This window comes from Arvicanthis niloticus, chromosome 17 (assembly GCF_011762505.2).
Source record: "Arvicanthis niloticus isolate mArvNil1 chromosome 17, mArvNil1.pat.X, whole genome shotgun sequence".
Taxonomy (NCBI): domain Eukaryota; kingdom Metazoa; phylum Chordata; class Mammalia; order Rodentia; family Muridae; genus Arvicanthis; species Arvicanthis niloticus.
The window spans coordinates 63935203-63950766 of record NC_047674.1 but is presented as its reverse complement, the minus strand read 5'-3'; the positions used below and the strand labels follow the sequence as shown (position 1 = coordinate 63950766).

At 37.5% G+C, this 15564-nt stretch overlaps 1 pseudogene; it reads right to left on the bottom strand.

Annotated features, from left to right (window-relative positions):
- Window positions 1–687: 687 nt before the first annotated feature.
- Window positions 688–15564, bottom strand: part of LOC117722645 (vomeronasal type-2 receptor 116-like) — a 32984-nt pseudogene continuing 18107 nt past the window's right edge.

Below are 15564 nucleotides of genomic sequence, written 5' to 3'. Positions count from 1 at the left end.
AGGGTCTTAATATATGGTCTTAAGGTCTTTATTGTGATGGTGGAAAGTAGATGAAGCTATACACCGTATTCTCAGGGCAGGCCTGAGGTTAAATATCTTTTGCAAGGAGAAGGGTGTGAAAAGAAATGCTTAATTGGCTATGCCTTCTGGCCTTTAGGTATCTCATAAATATGGAGATGTCTTGAGGCTCTGTGGCCTGTAGTCAGCCCTCTACTGGTGCTTCATGACTGATGGGCACAAACCTCTCTTTGGAAGGGGTTGTGGGTGGCTCAGCTATGTGAAAGGAACCAGGGGTCTCAGGAGCAATGCCAAACTCCTAACGTCCCTTTAGGGTCTCTGGGGTTCAAAAAATGCTCAACAAGTTAACCAGCTGCCTCTCATAGCAGACCGCCCCACAGTAAGTCACATAAAGATATAAGTTATAGGTAGCTGATTAGAAGGCTAAGATAGCTGAAGATAATTAATTGCAGGACATAGAACATTCCAATTTTACATATACACTGAATATGTAACTAATCATCCAGCCTTGTGGGGTGTATTATGCTTTGCTGCAGTTTATCCTGAGAATGTCTGTGGATACTCCTCAATCACTAAATCATAACTTAATTTAAGTACTTAAAGTATTTAAGTACTTAAGTATTTTAATTTAAGTACTTAATTTAAGTACTTAAGTATTTTAAGTACAACTTATTTCCATTGAAATCTATGCCTTGTGACTTTCAATGAGTACTTTTCAGGTCTCATGAAAATAATATAGCACTTGGGGATAAAAATACAGCCTAATATCCCTGCACTAGAGGCCAAGATGGAGAAGACTTCCACAGCCACCATAACATTCCCCTTAGTACTATGGTAGACAGGGAGAAATGCAATCCATACACTGCAGAACACCAGCATACTGAATGTCAGAAACTTGGCTTCATTGAAAGTGTCTGGCAGGTTCCTGGCCAAGAAAGCTACTGTGAAGCTCCCTATGGACAAAGCCCCAAGATATCCTAGGTTGCAGTAGAAAGCTGTGGCTGAGCCCTTGTTGCACACAATCATGATCTGACCATGTTGAGAATGTGCATCTTCATCCACAAAAGGAGGAGAAGTCACCAACCAGATTCCACAGAAGATAATTTGTATAAGTGTGCAAATGGGAATGATAAATTTGGTTGACCCTGATCTAAGAAATCCTCTCATTCTTCTTCCGGAGTTGTGCTCTTGAAGGCCAGGATAACTGTAATGGTTTTGGCCAAGATAGTAGATACAGCCACTGTAAAAGCAACACCAAATGTGGTCTGCTGCAAGATGCAGGTGGCTGTGTTGGGCTGACCAATGAAGAGAAAGGAGCAAAGAAAGCAGAAGGTGAGGGAGATGAGTAGTATGTAGCTGAGAGTACTGTTATTGGCCTTCACAACAGGAGTCTTTCTGTACTTCACAAAAACCACAAATACAAGTGTGGTGATAGTAGAAAAGCACAGAGTCATGCATGCCAGTGTTATCCCCAAGGGATCTTCATAAGCCAAATATGTCACTGTTTTTTGGAGGCAGTAGGTTCTTTCTATGTTGGCATATTGATTATCTGCACATTTTATACATTGATCAATATCTGAAAAGAAATTTAATGTGGTATAAGAACAACTGCTATGAATTTCTTTCATGTGTCACACCTCTCACACTCACAAAGAAGTAAGCACTGGCAAATTTAAGCCAATTTTTCTTGGGACAATTGAGGGCAATAAATAAAGGGCTACTAATTTGTAGATTTTGCCCCTTTAATTACATTAATGAGTACATTTCTCATTTAGTATCAAGCAAATAAATCAATATTGTCTTCTTTTGTCATGTGTATTCATGACACCCATTTTATTTCCAAGTTTATATAACATATATATTTTCATGTATATTTGTTATGGTATGGTAATTTAGGCTGAAATTTCACAAAAGCAAGTATTAATTACTCATAGGCTGGTTTTCATAGTTCCTGAGAACCAGGATGTTTTTCTGTCTGTTGGATGTAATTAGTCTTTCATCAAATGTCAGAAGACATCAATTAAATCCCTACAAAACATATGAAGAACTGTGTGACTCACATCATTCAGTTTAAATGCCACACCAAGTAAAAATCTTCCAAGCTTATACTTTAAAAATATCATCTTTTCATGGGTTAATTTTTGTTTTTTTTTTTTTAACTTAGCACAAACTAAATTCAGATTTGAAAAGGGAATGTCAAGAAAGAAAAGGTTTTTATAGGACTGGGTAATAGGCACATTTGTCAGTGTACATTCATAATTACCAATTTTTGTAAGAAAGTCTAGATACTGGTGAGTGGTGTCAGCATGGGAAATAAGTTCTAAGTTATATAAACAAATTAAACAAATGACTTATAAGGAGCAGGGTAGTAAGCATCTCTATAATCTCTGTTTCAGTTTGCACATCCATAGTCCTGCCTTGAATTTTTTTCTATAACGTCCCTTTATGGTAGACTGTAAACTGTAGGCAATGTAAATTAGTTACTTCCAACATTTCCGTTTTGGTCAAAGGTCTTTTTTTAAAGTAATGGAAAGATGATTACTGCATCACCTTTGGTAGAAGGCATTATCTAACATCAATTTTGATAGAATACAAAGTTATTTTATATTACACCATAGAATCTGTTCATATCCTATAATGTGTTTCATTGTAAAGCATGTAATCTTCAAAACTACCCCAAGTAAGATTACTTGAAAATGATAAAAAAAAAAAAAAAAATGGATGTTGTATTCCGTGTTTCTTGAGGAGCATGCTCTCCCTAAATATAAATAATAAATATTACCACAGAAAACATTAAATATTTTTATTTTAGTTACAAACAATAGATAAAGCTTGTTCAGCTTCCCAGCTTTTCTGTCCCAGCTTTTTAAAGTTACTAATAGTGATTTGGGTAGGAATAAGGCCACATGGTCCGTTTCCCACAAACTTCAATATATTTGACAGTGTCATCTCAATTCAGTTCACATTTAGGTGGCCATGGTGATGAGTCTTTATGGGTGCAGTTTCCAATATTACCAGAAGTGTTATATAAACAAACGTCTCCTTTTTTTTTTTTTTTTTTTTTTTTTTTTTTTTTTGAGACAGGGTTTCTCTGTGTAGCCCTGGCTGTCCTGGAACTCACTCTGTAGACCAGGCTGGCCTCAAACTCAGAAATCTGCCTGCTTCTGCCTCCCAAGTGCTGGGATTAAAGGCGTGTGCCACCACCGCCCTTACAGAAAACTTCTTGCTCTCCTGGCACTTTCAATCCTCTCCTACCTCTTCCATAATTTTCCCTGAGCCTAGGGTTTTAGAATGTTTTGTAGATATATCTACCATTCTGACTTGTGTCCACAACTCTGCAGTTTGATTGATTATGTTTGTTTTTAATTGAGTACATTTGTTGGCAAGAGAATTTTTCATGATGAGGGTTTTGAGAATACACTAATCTGTGCGTATTACCACAAATACTTACAGTTTGATTTTAGAAATTATTAGGTTGGTTTATTAAATTAGTGGTTGTAAATTGTCACACAATAAATATGGTTTTATTATTGCTAATTAGTGAGCTCAGTTTCCAATACCAGGCATATTATCTGTAATGTTGCACATATCTTATATCCAGTTAGGGAGATGTTGATCTGGACAAAGATATGTGTTCTGTTGCTGCATCTTTATGGGGTATAATACCATAATAGTAAATGATGTGGCTCAAACATTTAATTGGGTTAGGACTGTTGGCTGTCTTGCTCCCTTGGAAGTTTTCATAATGCCACCTGGTACCATTAGATATGGTACTTAGGGAGGGCACACTTGTGTTAGTTGTAGCTCAGGTATATCAGGACCCTTCTCTGAAGTACATGGTACTTTCATCAGTAGAGATTTGCCTTCAGACTCTTGGGGAAATAAGGGAAATCAGCAATAATCAATGTATTTTGGTAGTCCTTTGAACAGCACTGATGAACAACTCTAAGAAGTTTTCTCACATCTAATACTGGTGTTTTTATCAGGTGAACTTTTGCTGTAGAATGAATCATTATCATACCAGATTAGTAAAGTTCATTAAAACTATATATGTTGTCTTCATCAAGGAAAAGCATAGCAATTAGTTGTCTAATTCCAAATAGTTAGCTCTGAAAATATATATGCAAGTAACATTATATGGATTGAGAAGGTTATAATTAGTAATTTGTTGTATAAAGGTGTACATATAATCAAGCTTTGAATAATTAAAAAATGGAGGCCATGAACTAGAAGGAGAGAATCAAGGTTTATATGATAGGTTTGGAATAAGAAAATTAAGAAGATAAATGTAATTGTATTTAAATCTCAAAAATTATTTAAAAAAAATTTGTATCTCAACATCTTTTTAATTTTCATAATTTTTAAATGTTATATGAATTGTCATTTTGCCTGTATTTAGGTCTTTGTATGCTACATAACTTTAGGTTCCAAAGAATATGTCATATTGCATTAGGATTGTGGTACATTCATGTATATGTGTATGTATGTATGTATGTATGCACATACACATTTATGTATATGTATCCCTGTATGTATACATATACACATACATTGTATATTTATCCATATACATCATACACATATACACATATACATACACAGATTATCGAGTTCGGAGGCACCCTAGGGAGGGCACGGATCGCAGAGCAGAAGGTAGGAGAACCCGCCCACAGCCCTAGGCCTTGGAAGCACAACTGGCAGTAGAGAGCCCCCCAGAAGGCACCAGGAATCCAGACCTTGCCCCTGCAGAGTACCACACCCCTTCCGCCTCTGGCCCGGATACCAGTGGCTCGAGCAGTCTCCCGGCCAATCTGTTCCCCTCTGGAAACTGAGTCCAGAGGCACCCAAGGGAGTTCACAGGTCACAGACCGAAGAGCTGCAGAGGCACCCAAGAGAGGTCAAGGACCATAGAGCTGCAGGCATCCTAGTGAGGACAGGGCCCGCAGAGCAGCAGAGCAGGGGACACCATATCCCGACGCATCCTAGAGGAGCAACTACATTCAGAACAGCAAACACCTAGCTGGTCTACCACTGTGGAGACTCCATATCCATGTCCAGGATCTAAAAATGGAAGTAGAAGCAATAAAGAAATCTCAAAAGGAGACTGCTCTGGAGATAGAAAACCTAAGAAAAAGACCAGAGGTCATAGATGCAAGCATTACCAACAGAATACTGGAGATAGAAGAGAGAATCTCATGTGCAGAAGACACCATGGAAAACATTGACACAACTGTCAAAGAAAATGCAAAATGCAAAAAGCTCCTAACCCAAAACATCCAGGAAATCCAGGACACAATGAGAAGACCAAACCTAAAGATAATAGGTATAGATGAGGGTGAAGACTCCCGACTTAAAGGGCCAGTAAGTATCTTCAACAAAATTATAGAGGAAAACTTCCCTAACCTAAAGAAAGAGATGTCCTTAAATATACAAGAAGCCTACAGAACCCCAAATAGACTAGACCAGAAAAGAAATACCTCTCGTCACATAATAATCAAAACATAAAATATACAAAACAAAGAAAAATACTAAAAGCAGTAAGGGAAAATGATAAAGTAACATATAAAGGCAGACCCATAAGAATTACACCAGATTTCTCACCAGAGACTATAAAAGCCAGAAGATCCTGGACTGATATCATACAGGCCCTAAGAGAACACAAATGCCAGCCCAGACTACTTTACCCAGCAAAACTCTCAATCAATATTGATGGAGAAACCAAAATATTCCATGACAAATCCAAATTTACACAATATCTTACCACAAATCCAGCCCTTCAAAGGATAATTGGTGGAAAACTCCAACACAAGGAGGGAAACTACAACCGAGAAAAAGCAAGAAACTAATCTTCTAACAACCCTAAAAGAAGGTAGCTATACAAACATAATACCACCGCCAATAACAAAATAACAGGAAACAACATTCATTTTTCCTTAATATCTCTCAATATCAATGGACTCAATTCTCCAATAAAAAGACATTGACTATCAGATTGGATACATAAACATGACCCAACATTCTGCTGCATACAGGAAACACACCTTTGTGAAAAAGACAGACACTACCTCAGAGTAAAAGGTTGGAAAACAATCTTCCAAGCAAATGGCCCCAAGAAACAAGCTGGAGTAGCAATTCTAGTATCAAATAAAATCGTTTTTCAACCAAAAGTAATCAAAAAAGATAAAGAAGGACACTTCATATTCATCAAAGAAAAAAAATGTACCAAGAGGAACTTGCAATTCTGAACATCTATGCTCCAAATACCAGGGCACCCACATACATAAAAGAAACTTTACTAAACCTTAAAGCATACTTTGCACCTCGCACAATAATAGTGGGAGATTTCAACACCCCACTCTTAGCTATGGACAGATCATGGAAACAGAAACTAAACCGAGACACAATGAAACTAACAGAAGTTATGAACCAATTGGACTTAACTGACATCTATAGAACATTCCATCCTAAAACAAAAGAATATACCTTTTTCTAAGCACCTCATGGTACCTTCTCCAAAATAGACCATATAATTGGTCACAAAACAGGCCTCAACAGATACAAAAAGATTGAAATAATCCCTTGTACCCTATCAGACCACCATGGACTAAGACTTGTCTTTGACTTGGACAAAAACAACGGAAAGCCCACATACACGTGGAAACTGAACAATGCTCTACTCAATGATAACTTGGTCAAGGAAGAAATAAAGAAAGAAATTAAAGACTTTATAGATTTTAAATGAAAATGAGGACACATCATATCAAAATTTGTGGGACTCCATGAAAGCAGTACTAAGAGGAAAAATCATAGCTCTAAGTGCCCACAAAAAGAAAATGGAAAGAACGTACATTAATAAATTGACAGCACACCTGAAAGCGTTAGAACAAAAAGAAGCTAATATACCCAAGAGGAGTTAGACGACAGGAAATAATCAAACTCAGGGCTGAAATCAACCAAGTAGAAACAGAAAGAACTATACAAAATATCAACAAAACCAGGAGCTGGTTCTTTGAGAAAATCAACAAAATAGACAAACCCTTAGCCAGACTAACCAAAGGGCGCAGAGTCAGTACTCAAATTAATAAAATTGGAGCTGAAAAGGGAGACATAACAACAGAAACAGAGGAAATTAAAAAATCGTAGATCCTATTACAAAGGCCTATACTCAACATAATTGGAAAATCTGGATGAAATGGACACTTTTCTAGATAGATACCAGGTACCAAAATTAAACGAGGAGCAGATAAATCATCTAAACAGTCACATAACCCCTAAAGAAATAGTAGCAGTCATTAAAAACCTCCCCACCAAAAAAAAAGTCCGGGACCAGATGGTTTTAGTGCAGAATTCGATCAGACCTTCCAGGAAGACCTAATACCAATTCTCTTCAAACTATTCCACAGAATAGAAACAGAAGGAACAATACCCAATTCGTTCTATGAAGCTACAATTACGCTCATACCTAAGCCTCACAAAGACCCAACGAAGAAGGAGAACTACAGACCAATCTCTCTTATGAATATCGATGCAAAAATACTCAATAAAATTCTTGCAAACCAAATCCAACAACACATCAAAGCAATCATCCATCATGATCAAGTAGGCTTTATCCCAGGAATGCAGGGATGGTTCAATATTCAGAAATCCATCAATTTAATCCACTACATAAATAAACTCAAAGAAAAAAAAAAAAACACATGATCATCTCACTAGATGCTGAGAAAGCATTTGACAAAATACAACATCCCTTCATGTTAAAAGTCTTGGAAAGATTAGGAATTCAAGGCCCATACCTAAACATAGTAAAAGCAATATACAGCAAGCCAGTAGCCAACATCAAACTAAATGGAGAGAAACTTAAAGCAATCCCACTAAGATCAGGGACCAGACAAGGCTGCCCACTCTCACCCTACCTATTTAATATAGTACTGGAAGTCCTAGCTAGAGGGATTAGACAACAACAGGAAGTCAAAGGGATACAAATAGGAAAGGAAGAAGTCAAAATTTCACTATTTGCAGATGATATGATAGTATACTTAAGTGACCCTAAAACTTCCACCAGAGAACTCCTAAACCTGATAAACAACTTCAGTAAAGTGGCTGGATATAAAATCAACTCAAACAAATCAGTAGCCTTCCTATACGCAAAAGATAAACAGGCTGAGAAAGAAGTTATGGAAATGACACCCTTCACAATAGTTACAAATAATATAAAATATCTTGGAGTGAATCTAACTAAGCAAGTGAAAGATCTGTATGACAAGAACTTCAAGTCTCTGAAGAAAGAAATCGAAGAAGATCTCAGAAGATGGAAAGATCTTCCATGTTCCTGGATTGGCAGGATTAATATAGTAAAAATGGCCATCTTGCCAAAAGCAATCTATAGATTCAATGCAATCCCCATCAAAATTCCAAATCAATTCTTCATAGAGATAGAAAGAGCAATTTGCAAATTTATTTGGAACAACAAAAAACCCAGGATAGCGAGAACTATTCTCAACAACAAAAGAACTTCTGGGGGAATCACCATCCCTGACCTCAACCTATACTACAGGGCAATAGTAATAAAAACTGCATGGTATTGGTACAGAGACAGGCATGAAGATCAATGGAATTGAACTGAAGATCCAGAAATGAGCCCACATACCTATGGTCACTTGATCTTTGACAAAGGAGCTAAAACCATCCAGTGGAAGACGGACAGCATTTTCAGCAAATGGTGCTGGTTCAACTGGAGGTCAACATGTAGAAGGATGCAAATCAATCCATTCATATCTCCTTGTACAAAGCTCAAATCGAAGTGGATAAAAGACCTTAACTTAAAACCAGATACACTGAAACTAATAGAAGAGAAGTTGGGGAAGACCCTTGAATACCTAGGCACAGGGGAAAAGTTCCTGAACAGAACACCAATGGCTTATGCTCTAAGATCAAGAATTGACAAATGGGACCTCATCAAATTGCAAAGCTTCTGTAAGGCAAAGGACATTGTCAATAAGACAAATCGGCAACCAACAGATTGGGAAAAGATCCTAACCAATCCTACATCCGATAGAGGGCTAATATCCAAGATATACAAAGAACTCAAGAAATTATACTCCAGACAACCATATAACCCTATCAAAAATGGGATACAGAGCTAAACAAAGAATTCTCAACAGAGGAAACTCGAATGGCTGAGAAGCACCTTAAGAAATGCTCCACATCCTTAGTCATCAGGGAAATGCAAATCGAAACAACCCTGAGATACCACCTCACACCAATCAGAATGGCTAAGATCAAAAACTCAGGTGATAGTAGATGCTGGCGAGGATGCGGAGAAAGAGGAACACTCCTCCATTGCTGGTGGGATTGCAAGCTGGTACATCCACTCTGGAAATCAGTCTGGGGTTTCCTCAGAAAAACTGGACATAGCATTACCTGAGGATCCAGCTATAGCACTCCTGGGCATATACCCAGAAGATGCTCCAACATATAATAAAGACATATGCTCCACTATGTTCATAGCAGCCTTATTTATAATAGCCAGAAGCTGGAAAGAACCAAGATGTCCCTCAACAGAGGAATGGATACAAAAAATGTGGTACATCTACACAATGGAGTATTACTCAGCTATTAAAAATAATGAGTTCGAGAAATTTTTAGGTAAATGGATGGATCTAGAAATTATCATCTTGAGTGAGTTAACCCAATCCCAAAGGAACACACAGGGCATTTATTCACTGTTAAGCGGATGTTAGCCCAAAAGCTAGGATTAGCGAAGACTCAAACCGCAGACCACATGAAGCTCATGAAGAAGGAAGACCAACAGGGGATGACTCAGTTCTACTTAGAATGAGTAACAAAAATGCTCAAGGGAGCAAATACGGAAACAAAACATGGGACAGAAACTGAAGGAGGGGCCATCAGGAGACCATTCCACCTGGGTATTCATCCCATGTACAGCCACCTAAGCTGTACATCCACTGTTGTGGATGGCTGGAAGTGCATAATCTGAGGAACATGATATAGCTGTCTTTTTAGAGGTCTGCCAAAGACTAACACACTCAGAGGACGATGCTCACAGTTAACCACTGATATGATCAGGGGTTTCCCAATGGAGAACTTAGAGAGAGGACTGAAGGAGCAGAAAGGGTTTGTGACCCCAGGAGGAAAGCAACAATACCAAACAACCAGAGCCCCCCAGGGTCTAAACCACCAGCCTGGGAACACATAGGGAGGGATCCAAGACTCCAGTGGTATATGTAGGGGAGGATGGCCTTGTCGAGCATAGGTGGGAGAGGAATTTCTTGGTTCCATAAAAAATAAACACAGAGTGGGGGGGGGAGAATTTGAGGGTGGGGAGGGGATAGTGGGGGTGGGTGGGTGTGGTCACTGCCTCATAGAAGCATGAGGAGGGGGACAGGATAGGAGGTTTTTGAGTGGTGGGAGGAAGTGGGGTAAGGGGATAAAATCTGAAATTAAATATTACAACCAATTTTAAAAAGGGGAAAAAAAAGAAAAGTTGTTAGAACCAACATCTTTAAAAAATGTCAGCCCCCTGGGGGCAGGGAGGAAATTTTTTTTCTTGATACTAAAACTTGTTCTGAGAATTGTATATTGCAGAATACACAGCCGTGGTGTATCTACTCATCAAGCATACTGAGCAGACCTGCCCAAACCTCTGATGTCCTGGAATTCCATCTGGATTTAGTGAAGACACAGCATCAGAGGCTTATCAACTTACTCTTCCCCCCACCCCTCTTCTAATATCTCAACGCCCCTAATCAGCTTGAAAAAGTTAAAGAAGAGTCAACGCCCCTATTCCCTGGGCTTGGGGACTAATGTGGTTAATAATGATCTGTCTTTCTAGGGAAAAGTAGTGGTTTTGTTGGAACAGGGAGGATTAGCTAGGACTTATTGCATAGCCATAACCTATTGGTAGAAATCTGTATAATTATTATCTAGATGAAGTTATAATTTCTTAAATGGTACAAAATTTACTTTGATTTCAAATTTAAGGTTTTCATTGGTACGAGCCTCTTATTAATATAAAAGTGAGATGAATATTGATACTCACTCTCATGGGCATTGTGCCTGTATAACACATTTAGGAATACAAGGCCTAGACCCAGTCCTTCTTTAACTGTTTTAACTGATTTGGGATGGTTAACCTATGAGTTAAGGGACTATAGCAAATTCATGGCTTTGATTTATTGTTAGGAGGTTTCCCATATTTTATTTAGAAATAGCTGAGAGGAGTGAACAGACAACAGTCCAGGTTACCTTACATGGATAGCTGGTTTTCAAAACATCAGAAGTCCACAGAATTGACGCTACAAATATTTATATATGAATGTCCATTCTGATTAGAGACCTGTCTGCTCCTGACAGCTTCCTGTTGTGGATTCTAAGAAGAAACTGAGCATCCTTGGAGTTACTCCAGTTGTGTGGTAACAGCCACTAGGCAAGAATTGCCTCTTTCCATCTACAGACAAATTACTGTCCAGAAAAGGACACATATGCAGAATAGTTGACTGATTATATCTGCCTAGACAGAGTAATCAGCCCTTAATAATCCTGCATCACTAAGGTCTGTCAGATGACTCTGGGCCAGAAGGCTGAAGATTTGATGCTCCAACGTTAGGTAGTATAGGGGCTTTCCAGGTGTTCAGCGGTCTCTATTAATTGGCTAAGTTTTAGAAGCTATGTTTAGTGCTTCCCAAAATTTCAGTTAACTCAGTCATTCTGGATTTCTGACGGGGTTGAAGACCTATAGTCTCATATCCAATCCTGGCTATTTACTTTGAGAGAAAAGATCTGAGTGGATGGTTTTCAGCTGACATTCATTCTAAAGCCAAAAGAAAAGCCAGGATCAAAAGTAAGTGTTTTAGTTAGAAGAGATGACAGAGGTTCTGGTTAGTCAACAAAATGTTGGACTGGGTATTAGGACTATCTTGTACCCCACTGGTACAATTAGGAATAAGTATGCTCTAATTGTATTTTGAGAGAAAAGTTTTACATTAACAGGAAGAGTGATATGTAGGAGGAGCTAAGTGGGAAGGAGTATTGAGAGGAAGAGATGGAGTAAGGAGAGAAGATGAAGGAGAGGAGAAGCTAGGTGATGAGAGAGAGAAAGAGAGAGGGGGCATGGAGGCAGATGTTCACAGGTCTCCACCAGTCAAAGATAGTTTTTATATCTAGGTTGGGTATTGGGTTACGCTTCTGATTGAGCATTACCAAACTTATAAATCCTTTGATTAACATTTTAAAAAATTGTATAAAAGCAAAAAGGAAAGGGGGGGCATGGGACAGGGGTTTTCTAGGGAGGGGAAATGGGGAAAGGGGATGGCATCTTAAATGTAAATAAAATATTAAATAAAAAACATACACAGATTATCTATCATTTATCTATCTATATATCTGTCATCTATCTTGTTCTTTTCGGTGACTTTCCTAAATAATTATATGCATTTTTGACATCCCTAACCCTTTTCATTCATATCCAACACCTTCGCTATTATTCTCAAAACTGGTTTTCTAACTAGCCCCTCAGAAAACAGATATACAAGGAAAACTGACTCATGCTACACTGCCAATTTCATCTCACTTAAGGGTGTGTTTTCATGATCCAGTAAGTCAATCATTCAAGGAATTTGCCTGGCTTGATCTTTGTTTAACTGTGTATACAGTCCCAGTTGCTTTGTGAACATGTATGTATCAGTAACGTCACATTGGCTTATGTGAAAATAGAATAGAAAAGAATCAGCTGTACTTCTGTAATTATGGGTATATGTGTAACATCAGGAAGGATTTATTACTATGTTTATTTAATAAAATGAAAGTACAGTATTTTCCCTAGACCAGCTACATACTTTATCCAAGACAATTGTACCAGATATTTGTTATGGGGTTTTAATGAAACAAGAAGGTGGTTGGTCATTTCCCAAAGTATTGTATGTCAGTGAGCATAACATCTGAGGACAGTCATTATTTTACCACAAAATGTTCAAAGATAGTTATGTGTTGGGTGACACTATTCCTTGGTAGACATATCCTCACTCCAGATAAGGATCCTATAGAAGACTAATGTAAGGATACCATCAAAATATAATTTTTAAAGTCAGTGAGCTTTACTCAGGAAACTTACAGGAATTATTTTTATGGGAGAAATAGGAGAAAATAATACTTATGGTAGGCTGAATGAGAATGGCCCCTATAGGCTCCTATATCAGAATCCTTGGTTTGTGTTGTGAAAATATTTAGGTTTATGAGATTTCAGATTGATGGCTGAAGTGTGCCAATCTGATGAATATTTATAAGACCAACTATGCCATATTCTCACTGTCTCTCTGTCTCTCTGTCTCTCTTCTAACCCCTCACACCCAGTGAATCACATATAAGCTCTCACCTATGTCTCCAACAATGTGTCAGCTAGTTTATTGTCTGACTCCCAAACATGTTGGTCATAAACACTAACGTCACCTACAAACATGATGCCAAAATTAAATGATTCATAAGTTGCCTTATAAATGAATTTTCATAGCACTAGAAAAGTGGATAAGAATTTTCTCATGGAACTCCATCATTACAAGCCCACCCCAAGAGGAGTGATGGCTCACAAAAGCAAGGAACTTGAATTTTATATCATAAATTTCAGGCAGCTTCATCTCAGTCATCTTGGATAATCACTTTTCTGTGCAGCTTCTTTTGTCTTTTAGTTTCTCTCCATATTCCTCCCTGTTTATATTTACTTTCAGATGGAGATTTCTAATGTATTTGTTAAGATTCAGGAAATTCCAGAAACCTTTTACTTTACATATTGAACTTAAGAAACTTTTTGTGGGATAGGAATTTTACTGCCTTTATATCATCCTATATCTTTCTGCTCTTTATTATGGAGAAAACAAATACATAACACTAATAATGATGATAATTTTTCTTCCAGTATTGTGTATTGAAAACTTCCTGTGTCATCTTGTTAGTAGGGAAAGAACTTCAAAGTCAATTTTTGCTTGCCTCCTCTATGTCTCATATCTCACGCTTATAGTCACTACCATCAAGTTCACGAAAATGACCAAAACCTGAAAAATTCACTTGTAATTTTCGAGGTTCTATAAGGGATTCCACTGACCAAACTGTTGAAACAACAAAAAAAAAAAGTCCATACTTGTTTACTTTTTTATTAGACAGCCTGTGATGAATCAGGAAGGTGTTTCCCCATACTGGTTTATTACACTGAAACTCTCTCTAAGTCTGTAGCCTACAGTTCATGAGCTTCTACTGGAATATGGTTCTCCAGAACTTTGTCAAAAACTTATTGTGTTATTTATAACTTCCTGTGTTATACCTCTCTAATCTGCTCATTAATTTCTGACCTTGCACAGTATTTCTTGCTTCATCACTCCATTATTTAACTTCATTTCATTGACACTCTGTCCCCTATTTCCCAAAAACCTCTTCCTCACTGAATCTCCCTAGTTGCATGACTTCTATCGGAACTCTAAATTGAAATTTTATCTAAAGTTTCAATGATACGTGTGTGTGTGTGTGTGTGTGTGTGTGTGTGTGTGTGTGTGTGTGTATGGATGTGTATGGATGTGTATATGTTTGTGTGTGTCTCTGTTTGTGTTTGTATTGTTTTCTCTATCTCTTCTTTATCTTCTCTATTTATCATCATCATCTATCATCTTTATATCTATATATGTAAGAAAGAATCTCTGACATTTGTATTACATTATCTGTATAAGTTCACCCGGAGAATACGTTTTCCATCCATGTAACTGAGAATTTTTTATTAACCATATAATCCTTTGTTGCATATATGTATAAAACCATATTATGTATTCATCAATTAATGAATAAACAGAATGTTTTCTTTGCTGGACTATTGTGAGTAAAATGGTAATGAAAATGTATGACCAAGTGTACTTGCTCTAGGGGATGGAATCTGTGGGTCGGATTGCTTTTGGTGGAATATCTATGTTTATTCGAGAGTGGGAGAAGGTAGACAGAGAAGTAAAGGAAGGGAAGCAGATGGAATTAGAGAAAGTGAAAATGGAGCAGAATGATGTGGCCAGTAGACACTACAAGTAAAAATGGGTCTCATAGCTGGGGAATAAATTACTATAGTAATAGATCTGCTCTATCTAGGCATATAGCTCATGAATATAATAACTGAGTTGTGTGTATTTATATGGATTTATTGTAATTGGAAATTACTGCAAGAATCTTTTTTATGGCTTTTACTTCAATACACAGATGACAAACAGAAGTTGGAACCTAGCTGAAATGCATACACTTGCCTGTTCCATTGGAGATTTCATTTTCTGGGCAGAGGGTGCAATCAAAACAACATAGAGCCTTGCCATCCTGAAGAGATTTTCTGAATCCAGGTCTACAACTTTCACTGCATACAGACATGGGAGTCTAACAAAATAAGAGATATCAGGATATATAAGAATTAATTTGGTAACTGAATTTCATTAGGCTATTAGACTTTTGATGAAACCTACACTAGTTAATTGATGAGATTATAGATAAATGATATAACAGGATATATATAGT